Source organism: Borostomias antarcticus (genome assembly GCF_949987555.1).
Source record: "Borostomias antarcticus genome assembly, chromosome: 18".
Lineage (NCBI taxonomy): Eukaryota > Metazoa > Chordata > Actinopteri > Stomiiformes > Stomiidae > Borostomias > Borostomias antarcticus.
Genome location: NC_140251.1, coordinates 20,793,150 through 20,810,103, shown reverse-complemented (window position 1 = coordinate 20,810,103; position 16,954 = coordinate 20,793,150).

Sequence of the window (16,954 nt, the reverse complement as noted above, 5' to 3'; positions counted from 1 at the left end):
TTGATAGCATAGTTGGGATGGACAGTAGCTATTACATTGGTTTGATAGCATAGTTGGGATGGACAGTAGCTAGCACATTGGTTTGATAGTAGCATAGTTGGGATGGACAGTAGCTATTACATTGGTTTGATAGCATAGTTGGGATGGACAGTAGCTAGCACATTGGTTTGATAGTAGCATAGTTGGGATGGACAGTAGCTATTACATTGGTTTGATAGCATAGTTGGGATGGACAGTAGCTAGCAAATTGGTTTGATAGTAGCATATTTGGGATGGACAGTAGCTAGCGCATTGGTTTGATAGTAGCATAGTTGGGATGGACAGTAGCTAGCGCATTGGTTTGATAGTAGCATAGTTGGGATGGACAGTAGCTAGCGCATTGGTTTGATGGATGGACAGTAGCTAGCACATTGGTTTGATTGCAGCATAGTTGGGATGGACAGTAGCTAGCACATTGGTTTGATAGTAGCATAGTTGGGATGGACAGTAGCTAGCACATTGGTTTGATAGCATAGTTGGGATGGACAGTAGCTAGCGCATTGGTTTGATAGTAGCATAGTTGGGATGGACAGTAGCTAGCGCATTGGTTTGATAGCATAGTTGGGATGGACAGTAGCTAGCACATTGGTTTGATAGCAGCATAGTTGGGATGAACAGTAGCTAGCACATTGGTTTGATAGTAGCATAGTTGGGATGGACAGTAGCTAGCGCATTGGTTTGATGGATGGACAGTAGCTAGCACATTGGTTTGATTGCAGCATAGTTGGGATGGACAGTAGCTATTACATTGGTTTGATAGCATAGTTGGGATGGACAGTAGCTAGCACATTGGTTTGATAGTAGCATAGTTGGGATGGACAGTAGCTATTACATTGGTTTGATAGCATAGTTGGGATGGACAGTAGCTAGCAAATTGGTTTGATAGCAGCATAGTTGGGATGGACTGTAGCTAGCGCATTGGTTTGATAGTAGCATAGTTGGGATGGACAGTAGCTAGCGCATTGGTTTGATAGTAGCATAGTTGGGATGGACAGTAGCTAGCGCATTGGTTTGATAGTAGCATAGTTGGGATGGACTGTAGCTAGCGCATTGGTTTGATAGTAGCATAGTTGGGATGGACAGTAGCTAGCGCATTGGTTTGATAGTAGCATAGTTGGGATGGACAGTAGCTAGCGCATTGGTTTGATAGTAGCATAGTTGGGATGGACAGTAGCTAGCGCATTGGTTTGATAGTAGCATAGTTGGGATGGACAGTAGCTAGCGCATTGGTTTGATGGATGGACAGTAGCTAGCACATTGGTTTGATTGCAGCATAGTTGGGATGGACAGTAGCTAGCACATTGGTTTGATAGTAGCATAGTTGGGATGGACAGTAGCTAGCACATTGGTTTGATAGCATAGTTGGGATGGACAGTAGATAGCGCATTGGTTTGATAGTAGCATAGTTGGGATGGACAGTAGCTATTACATTGGTTTGATAGCATAGTTGGGATGGACAGTAGCTAGCACATTGGTTTGATAGCAGCATAGTTGGGATGGACTGTAGCTAGCACATTGGTTTGATAGTAGCATAGTGTGGATGGACAGTAGCTAGCACATTGGTTTGATGGATGGACAGTAGCTAGCACATTGGTTTGATAGTAGCATAGTTGGAATGGACAGTAGCTAGCGCATTGGTTTGATAGTAGCATAGTTGGGATGGACAGTAGCTATTACATTGGTTTGATAGCATAGTTGGGATGGACAGTAGCTAGCGCATTGGTTTGATAGTAGCATAGTTGGGATGGACAGTAGCTAGCGCATTGGTTTGATAGTAGCATAGTTGGGATGGACAGTAGCTAGCGCATTGGTTTGATGGATGGACAGTAGCTAGCACATTGGTTTGATTGCAGCATAGTTGGGATGGACAGTAGCTAGCACATTGGTTTGATAGTAGCATAGTTGGGATGGACAGTAGCTAGCACATTGGTTTGATAGCATAGTTGGGATGGACAGTAGATAGCGCATTGGTTTGATAGTAGCATAGTTGGGATGGACAGTAGCTATTACATTGGTTTGATAGCATAGTTGGGATGGACAGTAGCTAGCACATTGGTTTGATAGCAGCATAGTTGGGATGGACTGTAGCTAGCACATTGGTTTGATAGTAGCATAGTGTGGATGGACAGTAGCTAGCACATTGGTTTGATGGATGGACAGTAGCTAGCACATTGGTTTGATAGTAGCATAGTTGGAATGGACAGTAGCTAGCGCATTGGTTTGATAGTAGCATAGTTGGGATGGACAGTAGCTATTACATTGGTTTGATAGCATAGTTGGGATGGACAGTAGCTAGCGCATTGGTTTGATAGTAGCATAGTTGGGATGGACAGTAGCTAGCGCATTGGTTTGATAGCATAGTTGGGATGGACAGTAGCTAGCACATTGGTTTGATAGCAGCATAGTTGGGATGAACAGTAGCTAGCACATTGGTTTGATAGTAGCATAGTTGGGATGGACAGTAGCTAGCGCATTGGTTTGATGGATGGACAGTAGCTAGCACATTGGTTTGCTTGCAGCATAGTTGGGATGGACAGTAGCTATTACATTGGTTTGATAGCATAGTTGGGATGGACAGTAGCTAGCACATTGGTTTGATAGTAGCATAGTTGGGATGGACAGTAGCTATTACATTGGTTTGATAGCATAGTTGGGATGGACAGTAGCTAGCAAATTGGTTTGATAGCAGCATAGTTGGGATGGACTGTAGCTAGCGCATTGGTTTGATAGTAGCATAGTTGGGATGGACAGTAGCTAGCGCATTGGTTTGATAGTAGCATAGTTGGGATGGACTGTAGCTAGCGCATTGGTTTGATAGCAGCATAGTTGGGATGGACAGTAGCTAGCACATTGGTTTGATAGTAGCATAGTTGGGATGGACAGTAGCTAGCGCATTGGTTTGATAGTAGCATAGTTGGGATGGACAGTAGCTAGCGCATTGGTTTGATAGTAGCATAGTTGGGATGGACAGTAGCTAGCGCATTGGTTTGATGGATGGACAGTAGCTAGCACATTGGTTTGATTGCAGCATAGTTGGGATGGACAGTAGCTAGCACATTGGTTTGATAGTAGCATAGTTGGGATGGACAGTAGCTAGCACATTGGTTTGATAGCATAGTTGGGATGGACAGTAGATAGCGCATTGGTTTGATAGTAGCATAGTTGGGATGGACAGTAGCTATTACATTGGTTTGATAGCATAGTTGGGATGGACAGTAGCTAGCACATTGGTTTGATAGCAGCATAGTTGGGATGGACTGTAGCTAGCACATTGGTTTGATAGTAGCATAGTGTGGATGGACAGTAGCTAGCACATTGGTTTGATGGATGGACAGTAGCTAGCACATTGGTTTGATAGTAGCATAGTTGGAATGGACAGTAGCTAGCGCATTGGTTTGATAGTAGCATAGTTGGGATGGACAGTAGCTATTACATTGGTTTGATAGCATAGTTGGGATGGACAGTAGCTAGCGCATTGGTTTGATAGTAGCATAGTTGGGATGGACAGTAGCTAGCGCATTGGTATGATAGTAGCATAGTTGGGATGGACAGTAGATAGCACATTGGTTTGATAGTAGCATAGTTGGGATGGACAGTAGCTAGCACATTGGTTTGATAGCATAGTTGGGATGGACAGTAGATAGCGCATTGGTTTGATAGTAGCATAGTTGGGATGGACAGTAGCTATTTCATTGGTTTGATAGCATAGTTGGGATGGACAGTAGCTAGCACATTGGTTTGATAGCAGCATAGTTGGGATGGACTGTAGCTAGCACATTGGTTTGATAGTAGCATAGTGTGGATGGAAAGTAGCTAGCACATTGGTTTGATGGATGGACAGTAGCTAGCACATTGGTTTGATAGTAGCATAGTTGGAATGGACAGTAGCTAGCGCATTGGTTTGATAGTAGCATAGTTGGGATGGACAGTAGCTATTACATTGGTTTGATAGCATAGTTGGGATGGACAGTAGCTAGCGCATTGGTTTGATAGTAGCATAGTTGGGATGGACAGTAGCTAGCGCATTGGTTTGATAGCATAGTTGGGATGGACAGTAGCTAGCACATTGGTTTGATAGCAGCATAGTTGGGATGAACAGTAGCTAGCACATTGGTTTGATAGTAGCATAGTTGGGATGGACAGTAGCTAGCGCATTGGTTTGATGAATGGACAATAGCTAGCACATTGGTTTGATTGCAGCATAGTTGGGATGGACAGTAGCTATTACATTGGTTTGATAGCATAGTTGGGATGGATAGTAGCTAGCAAATTGGTTTGATAGCAGCATAGTTGGGATGGACTGTAGCTAGCGCATTGGTTTGATAGTAGCATAGTTGGGATGGACAGTAGCTAGCGCATTGGTTTGATAGTAGCATAGTTGGGATGGACAGTAGCTAGCGCATTGGTTTGAGAGTAGCATAGTTGGGATGGACAGTAGCTAGCGCATTGGTTTGATGGATGGACAGTAGCTAGCACATTGGTTTGATTGCAGCATAGTTGGGATGGACAGTAGCTAGCACATTGGTTTGATAGTAGCATAGTTGGGATGGACAGTAGCTAGCACATTGGTTTGATAGCATAGTTGGGATGGACAGTAGCTAGCGCATTGGTTTGATAGTAGCATAGTTGGGATGGACAGTAGCTAGCGCATTGGTTTGATAGCATAGTTGGGATGGACAGTAGCTAGCACATTTGTTTGATAGCAGCATAGTTGGGATGAACAGTAGCTAGCACATTGGTTTGATAGTAGCATAGTTGGGATGGACAGTAGCTAGCGCATTGGTTTGATGGATGGACAGTAGCTAGCACATTGGTTTGATTGCAGCATAGTTGGGATGGACAGTAGCTATTACATTGGTTTGATAGCATAGTTGGGATGGACAGTAGCTATTACATTGGTTTGATAGCATAGTTGGGATGGACAGTAGCTAGCACATTGGTTTGATAGTAGCATAGTTGGGATGGACAGTAGCTATTACATTGGTTTGATAGCATAGTTGGGATGGACAGTAGCTAGCACATTGGTTTGATAGTAGCATAGTTGGGATGGACAGTAGCTATTACATTGGTTTGATAGCATAGTTGGGATGGACAGTAGCTAGCAAATTGGTTTGATAGCAGCATAGTTGGGATGGACTGTAGCTAGCGCATTGGTTTGATAGTAGCATAGTTGGGATGGACAGTAGCTAGCGCATTGGTTTGATAGTAGCATAGTTGGGATGGACAGTAGCTAGCGCATTGGTTTGATAGTAGCATAGTTGGGATGGACTGTAGCTAGCGCATTGGTTTGATAGTAGCATAGTTGGGATGGACAGTAGCTAGCGCATTGGTTTGATAGTAGCATAGTTGGGATGGACAGTAGCTAGCGCATTGGTTTGATAGTAGCATAGTTGGGATGGACAGTAGCTAGCGCATTGGTTTGATAGTAGCATAGTTGGGATGGACAGTAGCTAGCGCATTGGTTTGATGGATGGACAGTAGCTAGCACATTGGTTTGATTGCAGCATAGTTGGGATGGACAGTAGCTAGCACATTGGTTTGATAGTAGCATAGTTGGGATGGACAGTAGCTAGCACATTGGTTTGATAGCATAGTTGGGATGGACAGTAGCTAGCGCATTGGTTTGATAGTAGCATAGTTGGGATGGACAGTAGCTAGCGCATTGGTTTGATAGCATAGTTGGGATGGACAGTAGCTAGCACATTGGTTTGATAGCAGCATAGTTGGGATGAACAGTAGCTAGCACATTGGTTTGATAGTAGCATAGTTGGGATGGACAGTAGCTAGCGCATTGGTTTGATGGATGGACAGTAGCTAGCACATTGGTTTGATTGCAGCATAGTTGGGATGGACAGTAGCTATTACATTGGTTTGATAGCATAGTTGGGATGGACAGTAGCTAGCACATTGGTTTGATAGTAGCATAGTTGGGATGGACAGTAGCTATTACATTGGTTTGATAGCATAGTTGGGATGGACAGTAGCTAGCAAATTGGTTTGATAGCAGCATAGTTGGGATGGACTGTAGCTAGCGCATTGGTTTGATAGTAGCATAGTTGGGATGGACAGTAGCTAGCGCATTGGTTTGATAGTAGCATAGTTGGGATGGACAGTAGCTAGCGCATTGGTTTGATAGTAGCATAGTTGGGATGGACTGTAGCTAGCGCATTGGTTTGATAGTAGCATAGTTGGGATGGACAGTAGCTAGCGCATTGGTTTGATAGTAGCATAGTTGGGATGGACAGTAGCTAGCGCATTGGTTTGATAGTAGCATAGTTGGGATGGACAGTAGCTAGCGCATTGGTTTGATAGTAGCATAGTTGGGATGGACAGTAGCTAGCGCATTGGTTTGATGGATGGACAGTAGCTAGCACATTGGTTTGATTGCAGCATAGTTGGGATGGACAGTAGCTAGCACATTGGTTTGATAGTAGCATAGTTGGGATGGACAGTAGCTAGCACATTGGTTTGATAGCATAGTTGGGATGGACAGTAGATAGCGCATTGGTTTGATAGTAGCATAGTTGGGATGGACAGTAGCTATTACATTGGTTTGATAGCATAGTTGGGATGGACAGTAGCTAGCACATTGGTTTGATAGCAGCATAGTTGGGATGGACTGTAGCTAGCACATTGGTTTGATAGTAGCATAGTGTGGATGGACAGTAGCTAGCACATTGGTTTGATGGATGGACAGTAGCTAGCACATTGGTTTGATAGTAGCATAGTTGGAATGGACAGTAGCTAGCGCATTGGTTTGATAGTAGCATAGTTGGGATAAACAGTAGCTATTACATTGGTTTGATAGCATAGTTGGGATGGACAGTAGCTAGCGCATTGGTTTGATAGTAGCATAGTTGGGATGGACAGTAGCTAGCGCATTGGTTTGATAGTAGCATAGTTGGGATGGACAGTAGCTAGCGCATTGGTTTGATGGATGGACAGTAGCTAGCACATTGGTTTGATTGCAGCATAGTTGGGATGGACAGTAGCTAGCACATTGGTTTGATAGTAGCATAGTTGGGATGGACAGTAGCTAGCACATTGGTTTGATAGCATAGTTGGGATGGACAGTAGATAGCGCATTGGTTTGATAGTAGCATAGTTGGGATGGACAGTAGCTATTACATTGGTTTGATAGCATAGTTGGGATGGACAGTAGCTAGCACATTGGTTTGATAGCAGCATAGTTGGGATGGACTGTAGCTAGCACATTGGTTTGATAGTAGCATAGTGTGGATGGACAGTAGCTAGCACATTGGTTTGATGGATGGACAGTAGCTAGCACATTGGTTTGATAGTAGCATAGTTGGAATGGACAGTAGCTAGCGCATTGGTTTGATAGTAGCATAGTTGGGATGGACAGTAGCTATTACATTGGTTTGATAGCATAGTTGGGATGGACAGTAGCTAGCGCATTGGTTTGATAGTAGCATAGTTGGGATGGACAGTAGCTAGCGCATTGGTTTGATAGCATAGTTGGGATGGACAGTAGCTAGCACATTGGTTTGATAGCAGCATAGTTGGGATGAACAGTAGCTAGCACATTGGTTTGATAGTAGCATAGTTGGGATGGACAGTAGCTAGCGCATTGGTTTGATGGATGGACAGTAGCTATTACATTGGTTTGATAGCATAGTTGGGATGGACAGTAGCTATTACATTGGTTTGATAGCATAGTTGGGATGGACAGTAGCTAGCACATTGGTTTGATAGTAGCATAGTTGGGATGGACAGTAGCTATTACATTGGTTTGATAGCATAGTTGGGATGGACAGTAGCTAGCAAATTGGTTTGATAGCAGCATAGTTGGGATGGACTGTAGCTAGCGCATTGGTTTGATAGTAGCATAGTTGGGATGGACAGTAGCTAGCGCATTGGTTTGATAGTAGCATAGTTGGGATGGACAGTAGCTAGCGCATTGGTTTGATAGTAGCATAGTTGGGATGGACTGTAGCTAGCGCATTGGTTTGATAGTAGCATAGTTGGGATGGACAGTAGCTAGCACATTGGTTTGATAGTAGCATAGTTGGGATGGACAGTAGCTAGCGCATTGGTTTGATAGTAGCATAGTTGGGATGGACAGTAGCTAGCGCATTGGTTTGATAGTAGCATAGTTGGGATGGACAGTAGCTAGCGCATTGGTTTGATGGATGGACAGTAGCTAGCACATTGGTTTGATTGCAGCATAGTTGGGATGGACAGTAGCTAGCACATTGGTTTGATAGTAGCATAGTTGGGATGGACAGTAGCTAGCACATTGGTTTGATAGCATAGTTGGGATGGATAGTAGATAGCGCATTGGTTTGATAGTAGCATAGTTGGGATGGACAGTAGCTATTACATTGGTTTGATAGCATAGTTGGGATGGACAGTAGCTAGCACATTGGTTTGATAGCAGCATAGTTGGGATGGACTGTAGCTAGCACATTGGTTTGATAGTAGCATAGTGTGGATGGACAGTAGCTAGCACATTGGTTTGATGGATGGACAGTAGCTAGCACATTGGTTTGATAGTAGCATAGTTGGAATGGACAGTAGCTAGCGCATTGGTTTGATAGTAGCATAGTTGGGATGGACAGTAGCTATTACATTGGTTTGATAGCATAGTTGGGATGGACAGTAGCTAGCGCATTGGTTTGATAGTAGCATAGTTGGGATGGACAGTAGCTAGCGCATTGGTATGATAGTAGCATAGTTGGGATGGACAGTAGCTAGCGCATTGGTTTGATAGTAGCATAGTTGGGATGGACAGTAGCTAGCGCATTGGTTTGATAGTAGCATAGTTGGGATGGACAGTAGCTAGCGCATTGGTTTGATAGCATAGTTGGGATGGACAGTAGCTAGCACATTGGTTTGATAGCAGCATAGTTGGGATGAACAGTAGCTAGCACATTGGTTTGATAGTAGCATAGTTGGGATGGACAGTAGCTATTACATTGGTTTGATAGCATAGTTGGGATGGACAGTAGCTAGCAAATTGGTTTGATAGCAGCATAGTTGGGATGGACTGTAGCTAGCGCATTGGTTTGATAGTAGCATAGTTGGGATGGACAGTAGCTAGCGCATTGGTTTGATAGTAGCATAGTTGGGATGGACAGTAGCTAGCGCATTGGTTTGATAGTAGCATAGTTGGGATGGACTGTAGCTAGCGCATTGGTTTGATAGTAGCATAGTTGGGATGGACAGTAGCTAGCGCATTGGTTTGATAGTAGCATAGTTGGGATGGACAGTAGCTAGCGCATTGGTTTGATAGTAGCATAGTTGGGATGGACAGTAGCTAGCGCATTGGTTTGATAGTAGCATAGTTGGGATGGACAGTAGCTAGCGCATTGGTTTGATGGATGGACAGTAGCTAGCACATTGGTTTGATTGCAGCATAGTTGGGATGGACAGTAGCTAGCACATTGGTTTGATAGTAGCATAGTTGGGATGGACAGTAGCTAGCACATTGGTTTGATAGCATAGTTGGGATGGACAGTAGCTAGCGCATTGGTTTGATAGTAGCATAGTTGGGATGGACAGTAGCTAGCGCATTGGTTTGATAGCATAGTTGGGATGGACAGTAGCTAGCACATTGGTTTGATAGCAGCATAGTTGGGATGAACAGTAGCTAGCACATTGGTTTGATAGTAGCATAGTTGGGATGGACAGTAGCTAGCGCATTGGTTTGATGGATGGACAGTAGCTAGCACATTGGTTTGATTGCAGCATAGTTGGGATGGACAGTAGCTATTACATTGGTTTGATAGCATAGTTGGGATGGACAGTAGCTAGCACATTGGTTTGATAGTAGCATAGTTGGGATGGACAGTAGCTATTACATTGGTTTGATAGCATAGTTGGGATGGACAGTAGCTAGCAAATTGGTTTGATAGCAGCATAGTTGGGATGGACTGTAGCTAGCGCATTGGTTTGATAGTAGCATAGTTGGGATGGACAGTAGCTAGCGCATTGGTTTGATAGTAGCATAGTTGGGATGGACAGTAGCTAGCGCATTGGTTTGATAGTAGCATAGTTGGGATGGACTGTAGCTAGCGCATTGGTTTGATAGTAGCATAGTTGGGATGGACAGTAGCTAGCGCATTGGTTTGATAGTAGCATAGTTGGGATGGACAGTAGCTAGCGCATTGGTTTGATAGTAGCATAGTTGGGATGGACAGTAGCTAGCGCATTGGTTTGATAGTAGCATAGTTGGGATGGACAGTAGCTAGCGCATTGGTTTGATGGATGGACAGTAGCTAGCACATTGGTTTGATTGCAGCATAGTTGGGATGGACAGTAGCTAGCACATTGGTTTGATAGTAGCATAGTTGGGATGGACAGTAGCTAGCACATTGGTTTGATAGCATAGTTGGGATGGACAGTAGATAGCGCATTGGTTTGATAGTAGCATAGTTGGGATGGACAGTAGCTATTACATTGGTTTGATAGCATAGTTGGGATGGACAGTAGCTAGCACATTGGTTTGATAGCAGCATAGTTGGGATGGACTGTAGCTAGCACATTGGTTTGATAGTAGCATAGTGTGGATGGACAGTAGCTAGCACATTGGTTTGATGGATGGACAGTAGCTAGCACATTGGTTTGATAGTAGCATAGTTGGAATGGACAGTAGCTAGCGCATTGGTTTGATAGTAGCATAGTTGGGATAAACAGTAGCTATTACATTGGTTTGATAGCATAGTTGGGATGGACAGTAGCTAGCGCATTGGTTTGATAGTAGCATAGTTGGGATGGACAGTAGCTAGCGCATTGGTTTGATAGTAGCATAGTTGGGATGGACAGTAGCTAGCGCATTGGTTTGATGGATGGACAGTAGCTAGCACATTGGTTTGATTGCAGCATAGTTGGGATGGACAGTAGCTAGCACATTGGTTTGATAGTAGCATAGTTGGGATGGACAGTAGCTAGCACATTGGTTTGATAGCATAGTTGGGATGGACAGTAGATAGCGCATTGGTTTGATAGTAGCATAGTTGGGATGGACAGTAGCTATTACATTGGTTTGATAGCATAGTTGGGATGGACAGTAGCTAGCACATTGGTTTGATAGCAGCATAGTTGGGATGGACTGTAGCTAGCACATTGGTTTGATAGTAGCATAGTGTGGATGGACAGTAGCTAGCACATTGGTTTGATGGATGGACAGTAGCTAGCACATTGGTTTGATAGTAGCATAGTTGGAATGGACAGTAGCTAGCGCATTGGTTTGATAGTAGCATAGTTGGGATGGACAGTAGCTATTACATTGGTTTGATAGCATAGTTGGGATGGACAGTAGCTAGCGCATTGGTTTGATAGTAGCATAGTTGGGATGGACAGTAGCTAGCGCATTGGTTTGATAGCATAGTTGGGATGGACAGTAGCTAGCACATTGGTTTGATAGCAGCATAGTTGGGATGAACAGTAGCTAGCACATTGGTTTGATAGTAGCATAGTTGGGATGGACAGTAGCTAGCGCATTGGTTTGATGGATGGACAGTAGCTATTACATTGGTTTGATAGCATAGTTGGGATGGACAGTAGCTATTACATTGGTTTGATAGCATAGTTGGGATGGACAGTAGCTAGCACATTGGTTTGATAGTAGCATAGTTGGGATGGACAGTAGCTATTACATTGGTTTGATAGCATAGTTGGGATGGACAGTAGCTAGCAAATTGGTTTGATAGCAGCATAGTTGGGATGGACTGTAGCTAGCGCATTGGTTTGATAGTAGCATAGTTGGGATGGACAGTAGCTAGCGCATTGGTTTGATAGTAGCATAGTTGGGATGGACAGTAGCTAGCGCATTGGTTTGATAGTAGCATAGTTGGGATGGACTGTAGCTAGCGCATTGGTTTGATAGTAGCATAGTTGGGATGGACTGTAGCTAGCGCATTGGTTTGATAGTAGCATAGTTGGGATGGACAGTAGCTAGCGCATTGGTTTGATAGTAGCATAGTTGGGATGGACAGTAGCTAGCGCATTGGTTTGATAGTAGCATAGTTGGGATGGACTGTAGCTATTACATTGGTTTGATAGCATAGTTGGGATGGACAGTAGCTAGCAAATTGGTTTGATAGCAGCATAGTTGGGATGGACTGTAGCTAGCGCATTGGTTTGATAGTAGCATAGTTGGGATGGACAGTAGCTAGCGCATTGGTTTGATAGTAGCATAGTTGGGATGGACAGTAGCTAGCGCATTGGTTTGATAGTAGCATAGTTGGGATGGACTGTAGCTAGCGCATTGGTTTGATAGTAGCATAGTTGGGATGGACAGTAGCTAGCGCATTGGTTTGATAGTAGCATAGTTGGGATGGACAGTAGCTAGCGCATTGGTTTGATAGTAGCATAGTTGGGATGGACAGTAGCTAGCACATTGGTTTGATAGCATAGTTGGGATGGACAGTAGCTAGCACATTGGTTTGATAGCAGCATAGTTGGGATGGACTGTAGCTAGCGCATTGGTTTGATAGTAGCATAGTTGGGATGGACAGTAGCTAGCGCATTGGTTTGATAGTAGCATAGTTGGGATGGACAGTAGCTAGCGCATTGGTTTGATAGTAGCATAGTTGGGATGGACTGTAGCTATTACATTGGTTTGATAGCATAGTTGGGATGGACAGTAGCTAGCAAATTGGTTTGATAGCAGCATAGTTGGGATGGACTGTAGCTAGCGCATTGGTTTGATAGTAGCATAGTTGGGATGGACAGTAGCTAGCGCATTGGTTTGATAGTAGCATAGTTGGGATGGACAGTAGCTAGCGCATTGGTTTGATAGTAGCATAGTTGGGATGGACTGTAGCTAGCGCATTGGTTTGATAGTAGCATAGTTGGGATGGACAGTAGCTAGCGCATTGGTTTGATAGTAGCATAGTTGGGATGGACAGTAGCTAGCGCATTGGTTTGATAGTAGCATAGTTGGGATGGACAGTAGCTAGCGCATTGGTTTGATAGTAGCATAGTTGGGATGGACAGTAGCTAGCGCATTGGTTTGATGGATGGACAGTAGCTAGCACATTGGTTTGATTGCAGCATAGTTGGGATGGACAGTAGCTAGCACATTGGTTTGATAGTAGCATAGTTGGGATGGACAGTAGCTAGCGCATTGGTTTGATAGTAGCATAGTTGGGATGGACAGTAGCTAGCGCATTGGTTTGATAGTAGCATAGTTGGGATGGACAGTAGCTAGCGCATTGGTTTGATGGATGGACAGTAGCTAGCACATTGGTTTGATTGCAGCATAGTTGGGATGGACTGTAGCTAGCGCATTGGTTTGATAGTAGCATAGTTGGGATGGACAGTAGCTAGCGCATTGGTTTGATAGTAGCATAGTTGGGATGGACAGTAGCTAGCGCATTGGTTTGATAGTAGCATAGTTGGGATGGACAGTAGCTATTACATTGGTTTGATAGCATAGTTGGGATGGACAGTAGCTAGCAAATTGGTTTGATAGCAGCATAGTTGGGATGGACTGTAGCTAGCGCATTGGTTTGATAGTAGCATAGTTGGGATGGACAGTAGCTAGCGCATTGGTTTGATAGTAGCATAGTTGGGATGGACAGTAGCTAGCGCATTGGTTTGATAGTAGCATAGTTGGGATGGACTGTAGCTAGCGCATTGGTTTGATAGTAGCATAGTTGGGATGGACAGTAGCTAGCGCATTGGTTTGATAGTAGCATAGTTGGGATGGACAGTAGCTAGCGCATTGGTTTGATAGTAGCATAGTTGGGATGGACAGTAGCTAGCGCATTGGTTTGATAGTAGCATAGTTGGGATGGACAGTAGCTAGCGCATTGGTTTGATGGATGGACAGTAGCTAGCACATTGGTTTGATTGCAGCATAGTTGGGATGGACAGTAGCTAGCACATTGGTTTGATAGTAGCATAGTTGGGATGGACAGTAGCTAGCACATTGGTTTGATAGCATAGTTGGGATGGACAGTAGATAGCGCATTGGTTTGATAGTAGCATAGTTGGGATGGACAGTAGCTATTACATTGGTTTGATAGCATAGTTGGGATGGACAGTAGCTAGCACATTGGTTTGATAGCAGCATAGTTGGGATGGACTGTAGCTAGCACATTGGTTTGATAGTAGCATAGTGTGGATGGACAGTAGCTAGCACATTGGTTTGATGGATGGACAGTAGCTAGCACATTGGTTTGATAGTAGCATAGTTGGAATGGACAGTAGCTAGCGCATTGGTTTGATAGTAGCATAGTTGGGATGGACAGTAGCTATTACATTGGTTTGATAGCATAGTTGGGATGGACAGTAGCTAGCGCATTGGTTTGATAGTAGCATAGTTGGGATGGACAGTAGCTAGCGCATTGGTATGATAGTAGCATAGTTGGGATGGACAGTAGCTAGCGCATTGCTTTGATAGTAGCATAGTTGGGATGGACAGTAGCTAGCACATTGGTTTGATAGCAGCATAGTTGGGATGAACAGTAGCTAGCACATTGGTTTGATAGTAGCATAGTTGGGATGGACAGTAGCTAGCGCATTGGTTTGATGGATGGACAGTAGCTAGCACATTGGTTTGATTGCAGCATAGTTGGGATGGACAGTAGCTAGCACATTGGTTTGATAGTAGCATAGTTGGGATGGACAGTAGCTAGCACATTGGTTTGATAGCATTGTTGGGATGGACAGTAGCTAGCGCATTGGTTTGATAGTAGCATAGTTGGGATGGACAGTAGCTAGCGCATTGGTTTGATAGTAGCATAGTTGGGATGGACAGTAGATAGCGCATTGGTTTGATAGTAGCATAGTTGGGATGGACTGTAGCTAGCGCATTGGTTTGATAGTAGCATAGTTGGGATGGACAGTAGCTAGCGCATTGGTTTGATAGTAGCATAGTTGGGATGGACAGTAGCTATTACATTGGTTTGATAGCATAGTTGGGATGGACAGTAGCTAGCAAATTGGTTTGATAGCAGCATAGTTGGGATGGACTGTAGCTAGCGCATTGGTTTGATAGTAGCATAGTTGGGATGGACAGTAGCTAGCGCATTGGTTTGATAGTAGCATAGTTGGGATGGACAGTAGCTAGCGCATTGGTTTGATAGTAGCATAGTTGGGATGGACTGTAGCTAGCGCATTGGTTTGATAGTAGCATAGTTGGGATGGACAGTAGCTAGCGCATTGGTTTGATAGTAGCATAGTTGGGATGGACAGTAGCTAGCGCATTGGTTTGATAGTAGCATAGTTGGGATGGACAGTAGCTAGCGCATTGGTTTGATAGTAGCATAGTTGGGATGGACAGTAGCTAGCGCATTGGTTTGATAGTAGCATAGTTGGGATGGACAGTAGCTAGCGCATTGGTTTGATGGATGGACAGTAGCTAGCACATTGGTTTGATTGCAGCATAGTTGGGATGGACAGTAGCTAGCACATTGGTTTGATAGTAGCATAGTTGGGATGGACAGTAGCTAGCACATTGGTTTGATAGCATAGTTGGGATGGACAGTAGATAGCGCATTGGTTTGATAGTAGCATAGTTGGGATGGACAGTAGCTATTACATTGGTTTGATAGCATAGTTGGGATTGACAGTAGCTAGCACATTGGTTTGATAGCAGCATAGTTGGGATGGACTGTAGCTAGCACATTGGTTTGATAGTAGCATAGTTGGGATGGACAGTAGCTAGCGCATTGGTTTGATGGATGGACAGTAGCTAGCACATTGGTTTGATTGCAGCATAGTTGGGATGGACAGTAGCTAGCACATTGGTTTGATAGTAGCATAGTTGGGATGGACAGTAGCTAGCGCATTGGTTTGATAGTAGCATAGTTGGGATGGACAGTAGCTAGCGCATTGGTTTGATAGTAGCATAGTTGGGATGGACAGTAGCTATTACATTGGTTTGATAGCATAGTTGGGATGGACAGTAGCTAGCAAATTGGTTTGATAGCAGCATAGTTGGGATGGACTGTAGCTAGCGCATTGGTTTGATAGTAGCATAGTTGGGATGGACAGTAGCTAGCGCATTGGTTTGATAGTAGCATAGTTGGGATGGACAGTAGCTAGCGCATTGGTTTGATAGTAGCATAGTTGGGATGGACTGTAGCTAGCGCATTGGTTTGATAGTAGCATAGTTGGGATGGACAGTAGCTAGCGCATTGGTTTGATAGTAGCATAGTTGGGATGGACAGTACCTAGCGCATTGGTTTGATAGTAGCATAGTTGGGATGGACAGTAGCTAGCGCATTGGTTTGATGGATGGACAGTAGCTAGCACATTGGTTTGATTGCAGCATAGTTGGGATGGACAGTAGCTAGCACATTGGTTTGATAGTAGCATAGTTGGGATGGACAGTAGCTAGCACATTGGTTTGATAGCATAGTTGGGATGGACAGTAGCTATTACATTGGTTTGATAGCATAGTTGGGATGGACAGTAGCTAGCACATTGGTTTGATAGCAGCATAGTTGGGATGGACTGTAGCTAGCACATTGGTTTGATAGTAGCATAGTGTGGATGGACAGTAGCTAGCACATTGGTTTGATGGATGGACAGTAGCTAGCACATTGGTTTGATAGTAGCATAGTTGGAATGGACAGTAGCTAGCGCATTGGTTTGATAGTAGCATAGTTGGGATGGACAGTAGCTATTACATTGGTTTGATAGCATAGTTGGGATGGACAGTAGCTAGCGCATTGGTTTAATAGTAGCATAGTTGGGATGGACAGTAGCTAGCGCATTGGTTTGATAGCATAGTTGGGATGGACAGTAGCTAGCACATTGGTTTGATAGCAGCATAGTTGGGATGAACAGTAGCTAGCACATTGGTTTGATAGTAGCATAGTTGGGATGGACAGTAGCTAGCGCATTGGTTTGATGGATGGACAGTAGCTAGCACATTGGTTTGATTGCAGCATAGTTGGGATGGACAGTAGCTATTACATTGGTTTGATAGCATAGT